The sequence below is a fragment of the Dinoponera quadriceps genome, unplaced genomic scaffold, assembly GCF_001313825.1.
Source record: "Dinoponera quadriceps isolate SergipeBrazil2010 unplaced genomic scaffold, ASM131382v1 scaffold777, whole genome shotgun sequence".
NCBI lineage: Eukaryota > Metazoa > Arthropoda > Insecta > Hymenoptera > Formicidae > Dinoponera > Dinoponera quadriceps.
This window is the reverse complement of record NW_014555488.1, coordinates 1,519,039-1,532,023: the sequence shown is the minus strand read 5'-3', so window position 1 is coordinate 1,532,023 and position 12,985 is coordinate 1,519,039. Positions and strand designations below refer to the sequence as shown.

The 12,985-nt window shown below is 42.4% G+C and overlaps 1 non-coding gene across 1 annotated transcript; it reads right to left on the bottom strand.

The window, feature by feature from the left end:
• Positions 1 to 9,410: 9,410 nt before the first annotated feature.
• Trnap-cgg lies at positions 9,411 to 9,482 on the bottom strand. The gene has a single exon. It is a non-coding gene; the product is annotated as a tRNA-Pro (tRNA).
• Positions 9,483 to 12,985: the final 3,503 nt, after the last annotated feature.

The following is a 12,985-nucleotide window of genomic DNA, read 5'->3' as shown; positions in this document are numbered from 1 at the left end:
TATATATATATATATATATATTAATGAAAAATTAAATACTTATAATAATAATTAAAATAATACTTTAATTATTGAAACAATGCATAACATGGTAGTTTTAACGATACCTGCCATTGAAGCAAGAATATTTACTCCAATTACGCTACTATTGGAGATTTTATTGATTCAATGGCATTTTCTTGTGTATCCGCTCGACAGAGCTTCGCTTGTCTTACACCTAGTGTTGTCAATTTTGACTATCATAGTACCTGAGTCTTTCGGTAACCAAGTATACAGCTAATTTCAGACATTACAATTAACTGATTTTTCTAACGATAACAGATAATGACGTCTGAAATTAGCTGCATACTCAGTTACTAAAAGACTCGGATACCCGGATAATCGAAATTAATAATACTACTTATAACATATTAGATAGTTTCGTTCGCGAAGAGAAATTTTCCAATAAATCATGCGTTGTAAGATCGACACTGTTGCGGCGATGATCAAGTTTCCCGTGCCTTTTAACACGTCGACGCGCCTCAAGACGTCAACTTTGAAACCGTGACACGCGCGTTTAGCGAATACCGCACGGATCACGCGTAACGAGATAAATAATTAATGGCATTCTCGGTAGAACGAAACCAAAAGAAGTGGATACTTCAAATACCGATTAATTACGCAAATTTATCGTCCGCACAGTTTTAACGTCGCAGCTCGCACGGGGATATGCGTGAAATTGATTTAAGATTAACTCGCGCGGACGCGCGACTATTAACGGCGATGAAGTAGCGAGGCTCGCGGGACGCGTCGCGCCCTGTGCGTACGCGTTTATTTATTAAATATCCGTTAGATTCCGCTCGATTGCTTCGTGTGTGTTCGCATATGTTGCGCGCGTGAACGGGAAAAAAAGTGCCAGACTCGAATAAATAATTATCCTGATACTCCTCGGGCAAATTTTTACTTGGATTAATATTTGCTTGATTCAGGTAAAATATTTTCCAAGTAAATTACCTAAATAAAATATTTACTTGATCCAAGTAAAATATATATTTGCACGATCAAGATAAAATTTACTTAATCCAGGCAAAAATTTGCTCAGGAGTTTTGAAGTAATTACACACTTTAATTTAATACTTCTTTTTACGTGCACGTAGATCGTGAAATTTTCAGCCCTTGAACGGTAGCGTGTCGCGCTCGTAGAGCTACTGCGAAACGATGGCAAGAAAGAAAAAACGAAGAAGGAAGAAGAACGGCGGAAACCGCATTGCCAAATATCCGCGAACGGTGCAGCATTCGCGAGGATGGTTATTAACAGTGACACAAGACGCAATTAAATTGCGCGGAGCGAGCCGCGACGCACGCATCGGACAACGTCTTCTCCGGCGAGGAGAGGAGAGGAGAGTAGAGGGGAAGTAAGGTGAGGCGAGACGCGCCGCGCTCGAGGGTGAATTAATATGCGGGTGAGCCGCGACGAGCGTATTTAAAGGCAGAGAAAAAATACGTAATTACGAATAAAAGTTTCAATTAACTCCCGACTTAACGTGAGCGTCTCCGTTCGTGATTCATAAGCCATATAACTGTGCGCGCGAGCGCTGCGCAACGCTCGGCTGTGCGAGCACATCGGCGTATACGACGGCACCGTCGAAGGATGCTGCTCCTTTCACTTTGTTTTCCCGGATACCTGGCTAGATATTAACCTCCCTGCCGTAGACGATCGTATTCTCCCTCCGTTCGAGCGACGTTACCGCTGCGCGAAAATCGTCCCGCCTAAAATTTCTCAGATCTTCTTCTAATTTCAAAGTGTCTGAACAGAGAAACTGACATCGAGTTTCTCTCTGTAATTGCAAATTAACGGCGGAATGTGCCTTCACTGCAAGAAGCAAAAAGCAGGAAGAATATTGCGAGATGCTCGCGAGAAAATCGTATGCGGAGAAAAATGATTTTGCCGTCGTAGCGAAAGCATTATTGCTGCTGCATATTCGTTGCGATAAAAATAAAATTTAATTTGCATATAAATTAGCGAATTACTCGTAATTAGGGCAGAAACAGTTTTGTTGCCAGGATAAAAAATACTCTGCTGAGTGAATTTATTTTTACACAATAAAAAATTTGTACTTGTATTAAAATCAGCCCTTATTAAAACTTTGTGTTAATTAAATATATTATGTTTATGTTATCTCATTATAAATATATATATTTTTTTTTTTAATGTTGAGTTAAATTCTATATGTTAAATGTTAAAATAACACATTTTATACTACAGCGTCGATTAACGTATTAATTTTATATTAATTTTGGACAATATTTGTGTTACTTTTCAACATATTCACTTTGTGTGAAATTTAATCAGATTTCTCACTTGTAAGACACGTGCATTTGCTGTTAGAATATAATAGTGTTTTTCCTATATTTATTAATTTGTTCTTACAGCGAAATACATATAATTTGCAGGTGCGGCAAAGTAATTCAGCGAATGGCAATTGGTACTCTTAACACATCGTTTCACTGTCCATGTAATAACTGACAGATACTGCCGCGACAGCATGAAATTTGCTGTGCCAACGAATGATTTTTCTCGATGTAGGGAGAACTCGAGCGTGTACCTGAAACGTATCGAGAATGAAGGGGATATACTTGCCCGGGCACGGGTTCCACGCGGAATCGATTCCCCGCGGCATCCTCGCTGCGGCGTTCCTTTCGCAGAATTTTATCGAAAGGACGGTTACTCGCTTACAACCGCAATTCGCGCGTCCTCCAAGCCTCCGACGCGCCTCCGTCGCAGGCTGCGGAGTCGCACGTATGACGTTAACGAGCGACGCGACCCGTAATGGGATTACTTTGCGTAAATCACGAAACTGGCTGGCCACTCGGAGGGTCCCCCTCCCCCGCGCCTTGTGCACACCTATTACCGGACCGTGCACCTTCGACGGCTCGCCCTTGCCGCTTTGAGATACGTCGGACGTTTAACCCCGGGGTCCGCGACGCGCTGGAAAACACCCGGAATCGCCGGCCGCGTCTCATCCTCGCTACGCGCCGCGTCTCTTCACGCGCGTGACACGCAGGTTCACCGCGCGCGGCCCTCCGTTGACGATTCTCTCCCGTTGGCCACCGCCGCCGCCGGCTCTCTCGCGGAGCCTCCGCAACGACGGCGGTGGCGGCGGCGGCGTAAAATCATGCGTCGCCGCTTAAGTTATAGCGTCATTTAAGCAAAACCGCCATTCCACTCTCTATTTGCAATGCAAAATTATAGGAACGTTAAACCTATATTCTTTCATTCATATTGATGACGAAACATTGAATATTTATCCCTCCGGCTCTTCTTCCCGTGAATTTATATTGTTTACGGTGACTCAAAGCGAAGATGACACATCGTTATTGAGTTTTCCCCGCCGACCTGGTTTACTCCTGCCTCAGTCGGTGTCTCGGCGATGACCACCACGCGGAAACTGGAGTAAAAGCGCACTCCGCATGCGAGAAATGAGGTCCGTTTTCCGTTTGCTGAATCAGGGCTGCGTTGGAACTTCGTTCTTTTTCTCCTCAACGTTAAGTTATATACTTCTCTCGCTCTAACGGTAAAAAGTGCAATCTAGATCAGGAACAGAAAACAGACCAGCAGTCCCGACGTCGACGATCGACAAGACGCGCGCCGGACAATAATTTCACCGGGCTGGCCGAAAGCGCAGGCCCACACGTGGAGGAAAAATAAATTAACGACTTGGCCCTAATTGCACGTTCAAATTTTTACGGGCGACCCTGTCGTACGCGCGATGCGTGCGAGATTACAAACACACGCTGCGCTCGAGCATGGCGATACTACGCGAGAAGTGGAGGGCGAGGGAAAAAGGGCGGCCGGAGGGAGGAAGGGAGAGAGGGTGGGTGGGTGGAAGGAAGAGCTAATGACGTAGGGCTATAATTACCGCGAGCTATAGGTACCCCCTGCCCCCGCACGCGATAAAAGATCGGGATAAAACGGTGCCTCTATTAATTACCTATTACTTAATCGCGCATCCTCCCCTCCCGCTTCCTCTCCTCCCCGACGCAGCGACGATGCAAAAAGCGACGACGAGGTGGACGAAGCGAGCGAGGAGAAGCGCTTTTTTTCAGAGTCTCACGTTGCGCCTTTGCTCGTCGATAAAAGGACTCGCGCCGATTCAAAGGATCCCGTCCTCCCCCTCCCCCCTTCATCGTCCTCCTCCGTGGAGATCGCCCACGATTGCACAAATACCGTTTTTACCGAAACGTTCACTTTTGCGAGCGCACCGTACGGTACCATACCGGCGCGGGCTACTTTTGCATAGCGCGCGACCTCATCGAGCTTGCGCAACGCCCGATTTTTTTTTTCTTCTTTCCTTTCCTTTCCTTTCTTTTCATCCTCGCGAGTCGCGCGCGCGCGCGCGTCCGGCCGCTTGTCAAACGTGTCGAAACTTTTGCCCCAAATTAGCCGCGATTGTACGATCCACGCCGCGCGGCGGATCCGTGAATCGCGCCCGAGACGATAGCGATGGCTTCGAGGCATTCACGCGCTCAGTGAGACACAGAACATCTCTTCCACGGAACAGACTGTATCGTGGATAAAAGATGTGTGGAATAAAGTGGACAACATCGATGTGGGACTGATATATATATATATATGATATGAGACGTGTCGCTTAACATTTCTGAAGACTAATTAAGCCGCGCCTATTCGAATGAGAAATTTGGGATGATAAAAATGGAGGAAGCTAGTGCAAGGTTCTCCTTGAAAGAGGAGAAAAAAAATCGACGCGTTATATCGCACGCATGTATATTCGTAGCGCCCAGAAGCGAGGAGAGGAAAGAGAGGGAGGGAGAAAGAGAGAGAGAAGGGAGAGAAAAAATCGAAATTAATGGCACGGGCTCGATTTCCAGCGCGCATGAGGACGGTTGTCGCTGCCGGTATAAATCGTCGCGCTTCAAATATATATTTCCTGCGCGGAGAGCGCGACTCGCACAATTTCGGACGTTCCAGGTATGCGTGCACGGTAGCGGTCCGGGAGAGATTTAAATAACCCGTGTTTACGATCGCAGCGCGGCCCGTTCTTGTGAAACCTCGCGGCTCGCCTACGTATATTATATCCGGCGAATTTATTATCGCGATAAATCGCGTCGGGGTTAAATCAAAGTTGCAAAATTTCAATTCGGCGGTCACCTCGGCCGGGCATCGTGGCGATACCAGTTGATTTCTCATCGCCGTTACATTGTCGTCCGTACTTGAATAAAGAACGCCGTAATGGATCATCGTCGATTGACGATTTACGATTGACTTGCGGCCTTTGATCTTTAGAGTTGTCACACTGAAGAAAACACGCTACCGTTCAAGTAACACTTATTTGACCCAAATGAAATGGTTACTCCAATATTCTTGGGCAAACATTCGTTAAAGGTAGAAATTATAATTTGACTATACGTATACAATATGATATTTTCTCTGTATAGATAGACATTTACTTGTATGTGTTAAAACAATTGCGACAAGTATTAAATTCATGATATTGAGAATACTAGAATTTACGTTTTTAGAAAATATTTATTGGACAAAAGGAACGAAACTTAATACCACTGGGTTTCTTCTCATTGTTAAAGAAGTATATTACATAATTCTAATAAATATTCTTTTAAATATAGAATCATCTTACACTTACATTCAGAAATTCATTTATAAATTATGACATTCCTGTGTGTTCAAGCAAGTATTTACTACCCAGAACAAATAGTCTCAAATCAATGATGGATATTCTCATATGTAAGCGAGAATATTATACAATACTCTTAGAAGATTTTTAATCTTGAAGTGCAAGTAATACTTGCATCAATACAAATTCAGTCAAATCAAGACTAAAAATCTTCTAAGAAAATTATAATATTCTTGCTTATGCGTTTATTCTTGATTTAAAATTCATATATTTTCCGTATACAAGCTATTAAAATCTACTTAAATTGATACAAATATTGCTTGGTTTAAGAGGCTGAACCATGTAATAATAACGTTTACTTGATTCTAGCGCTATTTTCTGTTTACGATCGTGTGGATCCGCGCGGTGTTACGGGTAGATCGACGAGACGAGTTTCGAGGATACCGAGGAGTTCTTCAAACGGGCACGCTCGTTTCCGTCACTACGCGCGCCGCGGAGAGAGAAAGGAATAATTGTCGCCGCTCGCGCTATTCCCGGACGCGCGTTGATTGTCCCGCGAGCATCTGACACGCGATTAAGGTGAGCCAAGTGGCAGCGGGGCACCTCTCGATGGTTTTAGAAGCCGCGTCATCCTTAACGGACCGGCAATCGATCACCGCCGTGGATCGTCCTCCGCTCCGCCCCGCTCGTCTTTCTCGCGGTGATCCGCGTTGCAACAGAGTCCTTTTTCGTCAAGGTCCCTTAATAATATCGCGGGGCCTCTGTATGATCCTGACAACGCGCCGTTCTCGAACGTAATGCTACCTCGGCGCACGCAACGTTCACCGAGAGAGACTACTCGGTCGGGGAATTCTAGTCACCGTGACTAAACGGTGACGGTTCATCAAAGAAGAATCGAAAATTGCATCCGCATTAATATGTACATATCGTCGAATTATGACAATTGAATGCCATTTTTAAAAAGCAGAAATTTTTCAGAGGATACAAATAAGATCTTTGTATCTCCGTATCAAGAATCATTTCGTGTAATTATCGAATTACAAGGTAAAACAACTGGCTTTCGAAGATTGGTCGCGACACTCCGAAATTTTTATTCTACGTTAACCTTGCAAGTTTTATCGAACTTGAAGAGCTCAGGAAGAATCTTGAGATATGACTGTTATCCTACCTCTCTCTCTCTCTCTCTCTCTCTTTTGATATTGTACATAACTACTTCTTGTCGTTTTCTCCGTGTTAAAATCAGGAGTTATCATCTGCAGGTGGAGCTTGTTGAAAAAGGATTTGTTTCAGAATTATTTAACACTAATAATTTAATTATCACAATATTTCACCTGTATTTAATCTGTTCTTTGCTTGAAAAAGTAAAGCATTAATTACGCAATTTACCCAATCGCATATAGATTATTATATACGATAAGTAAATATTAAATAATCTAATAAAAATGAATGGATAAATGAGTAAACAAAACAACACTTTTTCATTCTCATAATTTTTCTTATTTTCTGCTGGCGCTACAGAAAACTTGATGAGAGTTAAAGTTTTTAAAAGAGCTGATAAGGAAGCTATAAAAACCGAGATAATAATGTCCAATAATGCCGTTTACCAATATAGGTTTAAATTTGGATTTTGTTTAATAAGAAGAGAAAGAAAAGTGAGAAAAAGGAGTTGACAGATATCAGCAAGATGGAACTCGTGGTCCAAGGAACGTTATTAGACGAATAAATTAACATTAGAGAGATTTACATCATAGATTCTTAGTTTCGTATTCATAGTTTAGAATTAATTACAACTTATGAGAACATAATGAATTACAGATTCGTATTCATGGACTATTTAGATTAATATCCGCTAGCCGTTTAGATTCATATCTTTTCTATGGAATAGATACAGAGATTGGAGATTAATCAGAGATTCTTAAAGCACAATCCGAAATTTATACATATATAAGAAGAATCTCCGATATTTATTACAATATATGCATATAATAATGAACTATGAATACCGGCCTAAACTTCGACTCGGGATAGCCCCTCATTCTCAGTAAATTCGTCAAACGTCTTGTGTAATAAATTATTTAACACACCTGGGGATCTACGATGTATCGTTACTCGTGTCTCGACGGCCTACGATTTCCGTTCTGATTTCCAACATCCTGGCCTCGGGCTGCTCCAGATATTCCATCGTGGCACCGACACTGACACTCACGTATATATGTACGATTCGATCGAAGAAACTAGTGTCAAGAAAACGCGATGTCGACAAAGACCCGATGAAATATTGTAAGAGTCGACAAAAATGAAAATAACAAAAAAAATAACTTAACCTCACTTAATACGCGCTCGCAGTACGTTCATCACTCGTCGGCTCGAGACGTAATAATAACTTGAGCGCGGAATAATATGCGGCGCGCGACAATATCAAAACAATCGGCGAAAAGGGCAACATACTTCGCCAAAGGTCATTCGTCGTTGACCTCCAAATAATGACGCGTAGGTCCGGCAGCCGACAGATCAAAACTGTTGGTACTTTCGGATTGTTTCGGCCCTTCGAGATTAATCAGGACTGTAGTATGCGCGGTACGTGCCCCGAGTCCAAATTTAAGACCTACTGTATGTTCCGCAAATATTAATTGGTGCCTCTAATTATTGTTCTTTGACCTGTACGGCCGATTTTGTCGGTATCTACCGACATCTTTTTTCTTCTATCTGAAAAATTATTGTCGTTACTGAATCTAAATTTAAATCCCAAAATATGTGTAACATTGTTAGATGTATAACTGTATTTTGTTCTAACTTCTTCCTTCTCATTGCTCATTGAATATCCAAATCCAATTGAAATTGTCAGACAAAAAAATTATAATAAACGGATTATGAAAATTAAAAACGTATTATGAAGAACGAAGACGAATGATAAAACTCGAGATAATATTAAATAATTCTGAAAAAAATTAATCTTCGGTGGGAAAAGCGATATTAAATAACCATTCGTATCATGACAGGGCAATAGAACTTGTACAATGTAACATATTGTGATTCTCCATTGGCCCTTCAAGTTCGATGACATTCACGGGACTAATATAGAAGTAAAATTCGGCCCGAGGTACGATTAATCCTATGAGATGCACTGAGACAAGAGGCTGAGAGAGCGGATCTTGCTACGATTTCGTTCGTAAAACTCCTCGGAGAGCAGGTAGCGGTCCCGTTATCGCCCAAATAGAAACTCTGTCTTTAGAAACGCATTAGGACTTCAAAGACGCCGATGTTCGAATTAGAGGGCACCGCGTGGCTCCGAGGACGAGCGAAAGCTTGTGTCCCAGCGTAAACCTGAGAGCACGTTAATGGGATATAATTCACAGATTACAAGCTCTCGTTGCGCCAAAAAAGGGCGTTACCCCGCAAGACAAGACATCAATTGTCCATCTCATATATACTCGGCTGACGCGCACTTACGCAACGCGACGCGTCGATTGCCTTCTGCTTATCTCTCTCTCTCTCTCTCTCTTTCTATCTATCTATTTCTATATCTTGTTATCTCGGTCAATACGCGGATAAGAAATTGACGTCTTTGAGCCGACGTATAATTAGCGACGTAACGGCGGACGTAAATAAGAAATCGAAAGTGGAGGAATGACGATCCAGTCGCGGAGATCTATAATTTGAAGTAAACGTAATTAGATTTAGATTATTGCTAAAAATCCAATTCGACGTACGCAAATTGCATTAGCGAGTATGTTTGCGACGCGACACGGCGAGAAAAAATAAAAATAAACGTTCCGCGGGCTCGTCCGGGATTTGAACCCGGGACCTCTCGCACCCGAAGCGAGAATCATACCCCTAGACCAACGAGCCGACTTGTCTGAACTTCTGTTATGGGAACATTAATGGAACGTCCATGAAATTACATTAGATTCATTAACGATCTATAGTAGAGCTGATACCTAAAATATATGTAATTAGCGTTCCAGTTGGAAGGCGAGCGCTTATCTCGTAAGAAACGGAAAAAACATGTTCCTTACTTCCGAGCTGAAACGAATCCCAGTTCGAATATTTAGAATATCACTTCCATCAAGAATTTGAAATCTGTTATTTTTTTCATTCAAATTAGCGCATAATATTCTTATCAAAAATATAATTCTAATCATTTACTTATGACGTACCAGATAATGTGATGAAAGAATAATAAAAAGATAAAATCGCCTCAAAGATTCAGGATTCAGTAAGTGAATTTTCTTAACTAAATCTAGTTAAAAAGTTGATTGCTATAAATTAACTAAGTTTATGTTAAAAGTTACATAAATAAAACATTAACTCATACATACACACACACACATATAATTAAGAGTTAACTTAAAATGTAGTTATGTCTACTTAAATTACAAGTTAAAAGTTAATAATAAAATTAAAAATTAATTACGTAAAGCTATATATGAAATAACTTAATTTAAAAAAGTAAATAAGTTAAATAAAGTTAATGCATAAAAAGTAACTACCCGGAAAAAATAATTATATATAATTATATATAAATTATATAAAATCATATTTGAGTTTTGCTTATATTGTGTTTACATATATGATCATATATGTCTATTTACGGAAAAAAATAATGTTATGTTATTTAATTAAACGTCGATATCATGTGCTAGCAGAAGCACAAGTAGCCAGAAGCATTTACTTCGATTGTATTTGCATATAATTTGTAAACAACAGTATTTTTTCGTTGTGGACATAATATATGATCATATATAGTTATATATGGGCAAATTTCATATATGATATTTTTTTCCCGGGTAAGTTTAAGTTAAAAGTTAACTTATTTAAACTTAATTAAGTTATTAACTGTTTAACTGTTAACTTAACTTTTTACTGAATTAGTGAATTACTGTCCAACCCTGCAAAGGCCACAGGCGTACGAAAATCACATGTAAATATGAAACGCGTGTACGATCGATCGGCCGAGGCGGTCAGCGGCGAGAGGGGACCGATGAGAAAGATGAGGAGAAGGGGGGAAAAGAGGACAGGTGGGTGGAAGAATCGAAGTCCACGTGGTGCTCGTGCCTCCATCTGTGATCAGCGTGGCAAGTCGGCGTTGCGTGCCACTCTCCGCCTCAGCCTCATCCGCGTCTCTCTATCTCTCTCTCTCTCTCTCTCTCCCGCGCCGTGGAATAATCGGCGTGTTTTGAGGAGCGCATGTGGCCTACCAACAAAGTTGAGGAAAGGTCACGAAGCGTGGGTTGCGCAATTACTTTTCATTGCGCGAACGTAATTGCGGGACCCGCGCGCGCGCTCGCAAAGAAAATAAAAAAGGAGGGTAGGTGCGGGCTGAGAGGCAGGGAGCGGAGTGTGCGGAAGGGGAGGAAAAATTCTTTGTGTACCCGTTTTCGCTTGTACCTCGTGTTAAACGCAAACGAGGGTTTCGTGAGGTAAATTCTCAGCCGGGGGCTAGAAGAGTAGCTCCATCGAAGAGCGGGACCTCTCTCGAGAGGGCAAGGGGGAAGTACACGAAAAGAAGGGTGGCGGGGGGAGACGAGAGCGTCGAGCGAAATTTTCCTTTTTTACGAAGGCGCGATTGTAACGATTATGGAAATGATATCGGCGCGCGGAGGCCAGCGACGCGCTACATTTACCATGGGAAACTTTCCTATTCCCCGGGTAATGAGTCGTGCCCGATGCTCACGCCGTCGAGTCGTCGCTCAGACTCAAAAGCAAACAAGCGAACAGGCATCGAGAGAATCCCTCGAGGTTTTTCTCCGCTTTTCCCCGCGAGACGAGATTGTCAGATCGTCAAGAAATGAAATCGTCGTTCGTCGTGAGGTGAGGAAGAACGAGAAGAGTGTAAGTGACTGGCGGTGTGCAGCGTTGCGCGCGGAAGAACTACACACGTTCGTGGAGAATCCCGAGTCGAAATTCTGACAAATAAATTCAAGGTAACGTTAACATTAAGTCTGCAGAATTAAAGATTCAAGGGAGATGTTAAAATGTCAGTATCGTCAAAATAAGTTGTTATCAGTCTATAGATCATCTGAGTAAGCACAAGTTATCTTTAAGAGCGCACTCAGAAAAATAATTAGTCAAAAGAACTAAAATCTAGCTGTAGCGGTTAAAATAAGAGCATTAACTATTAGAGATAAGATGTATTTGCTGTAAGATGCAACTATATTGTTCGTTGTAATGTCTTAATTCGAAGAATTAATAAATTAACTGCGGTAGCAACGACATTAGCTGCCTTTGTGTTAGCTCCCATGGCTAGTTCTTTCTCTGAGTGTGCTTTTAAGGATAACTTACGCTATTTAGATAGCCCACAGACTGGTAATAGCCTATTTTGACATCTGTTAGCTTCTCCCTTGAACTTATAACTACGGATTTAATTTTAAATGTTTTAAAGTTACCTTAAACGCTGCAGCAGCGAAAAATGGAAATTTAAGACATCATCAGGGCCAAAATAGATGTAAATTATATGAATCGAAATTAAATCTATTTCGCTATCCTAGCTCTTACTGCATTGTAGGAAGTTAAAGATTTAACATAAGGCCAAAATTTCGACATATGTCGCATCGCGACGATGTGAACGCGTGGAATCGAGGCGATCTTCCGGGCTTAACGACGCATTTTTACAGCGTCGAGCGTCACGTTTAATTAGAATTAAACCTTCCCGATCGTAAAAGGCCGCGGGTCCGATTGAGCAATTCGGTGACCATCGTCGTCATTTTATGGCATCCTGATTCTTCTCGATTCAAGGTACAACGACGACCAAATATCGCACCCAACTTGTCGCTCGCCTTACGTTTCCCACCGCAATCATCGGCAAGAGTTTCGCGAGAAAGAACACGGTATCTTCTATACGCAATCTGCTAACTGTAATATCAAACTGTAGTTTCAAAAGTGCGCATGCTTCTGTTGAAATTCAGTATTCGCAATATCGCCGATGACAATGGCCCAGTTCAGTCGGAAGATTGAGAAAAGAAGAGGAAGTGCGCAGGCACTCTTCGAGCTGAATCCTCCTCGAGCCTCGGAGCGGTAAAACATTTACTATCGCTTTAACGTCTGGATTTGGTTAATTAGCGCGTTGCCGCGGGGGCAACGGCGGGGCTGTGCTGATGCGCGCTCACCAGCACGGCCGATTTACCCGCAGGCGTACCTTTCTCCGGCCGCCGGTGAAAATTTAGCGTAGCGCGGCGAGAGTGAATTTTCGTGATGGCTTTTGAGGAATGTCGCTCGGAAAGCGCACGCCGTGGAAAGCCGGGGGAAAATCTCTCGCGAGCGAGCGTGATCGCGCGTCGTGCAGCCGCTGAATTTCATTTAATCGGCCATCGAGAGCGCGAAGAGCCGAGATCGCCAAGCCGTCACGGTCGCTC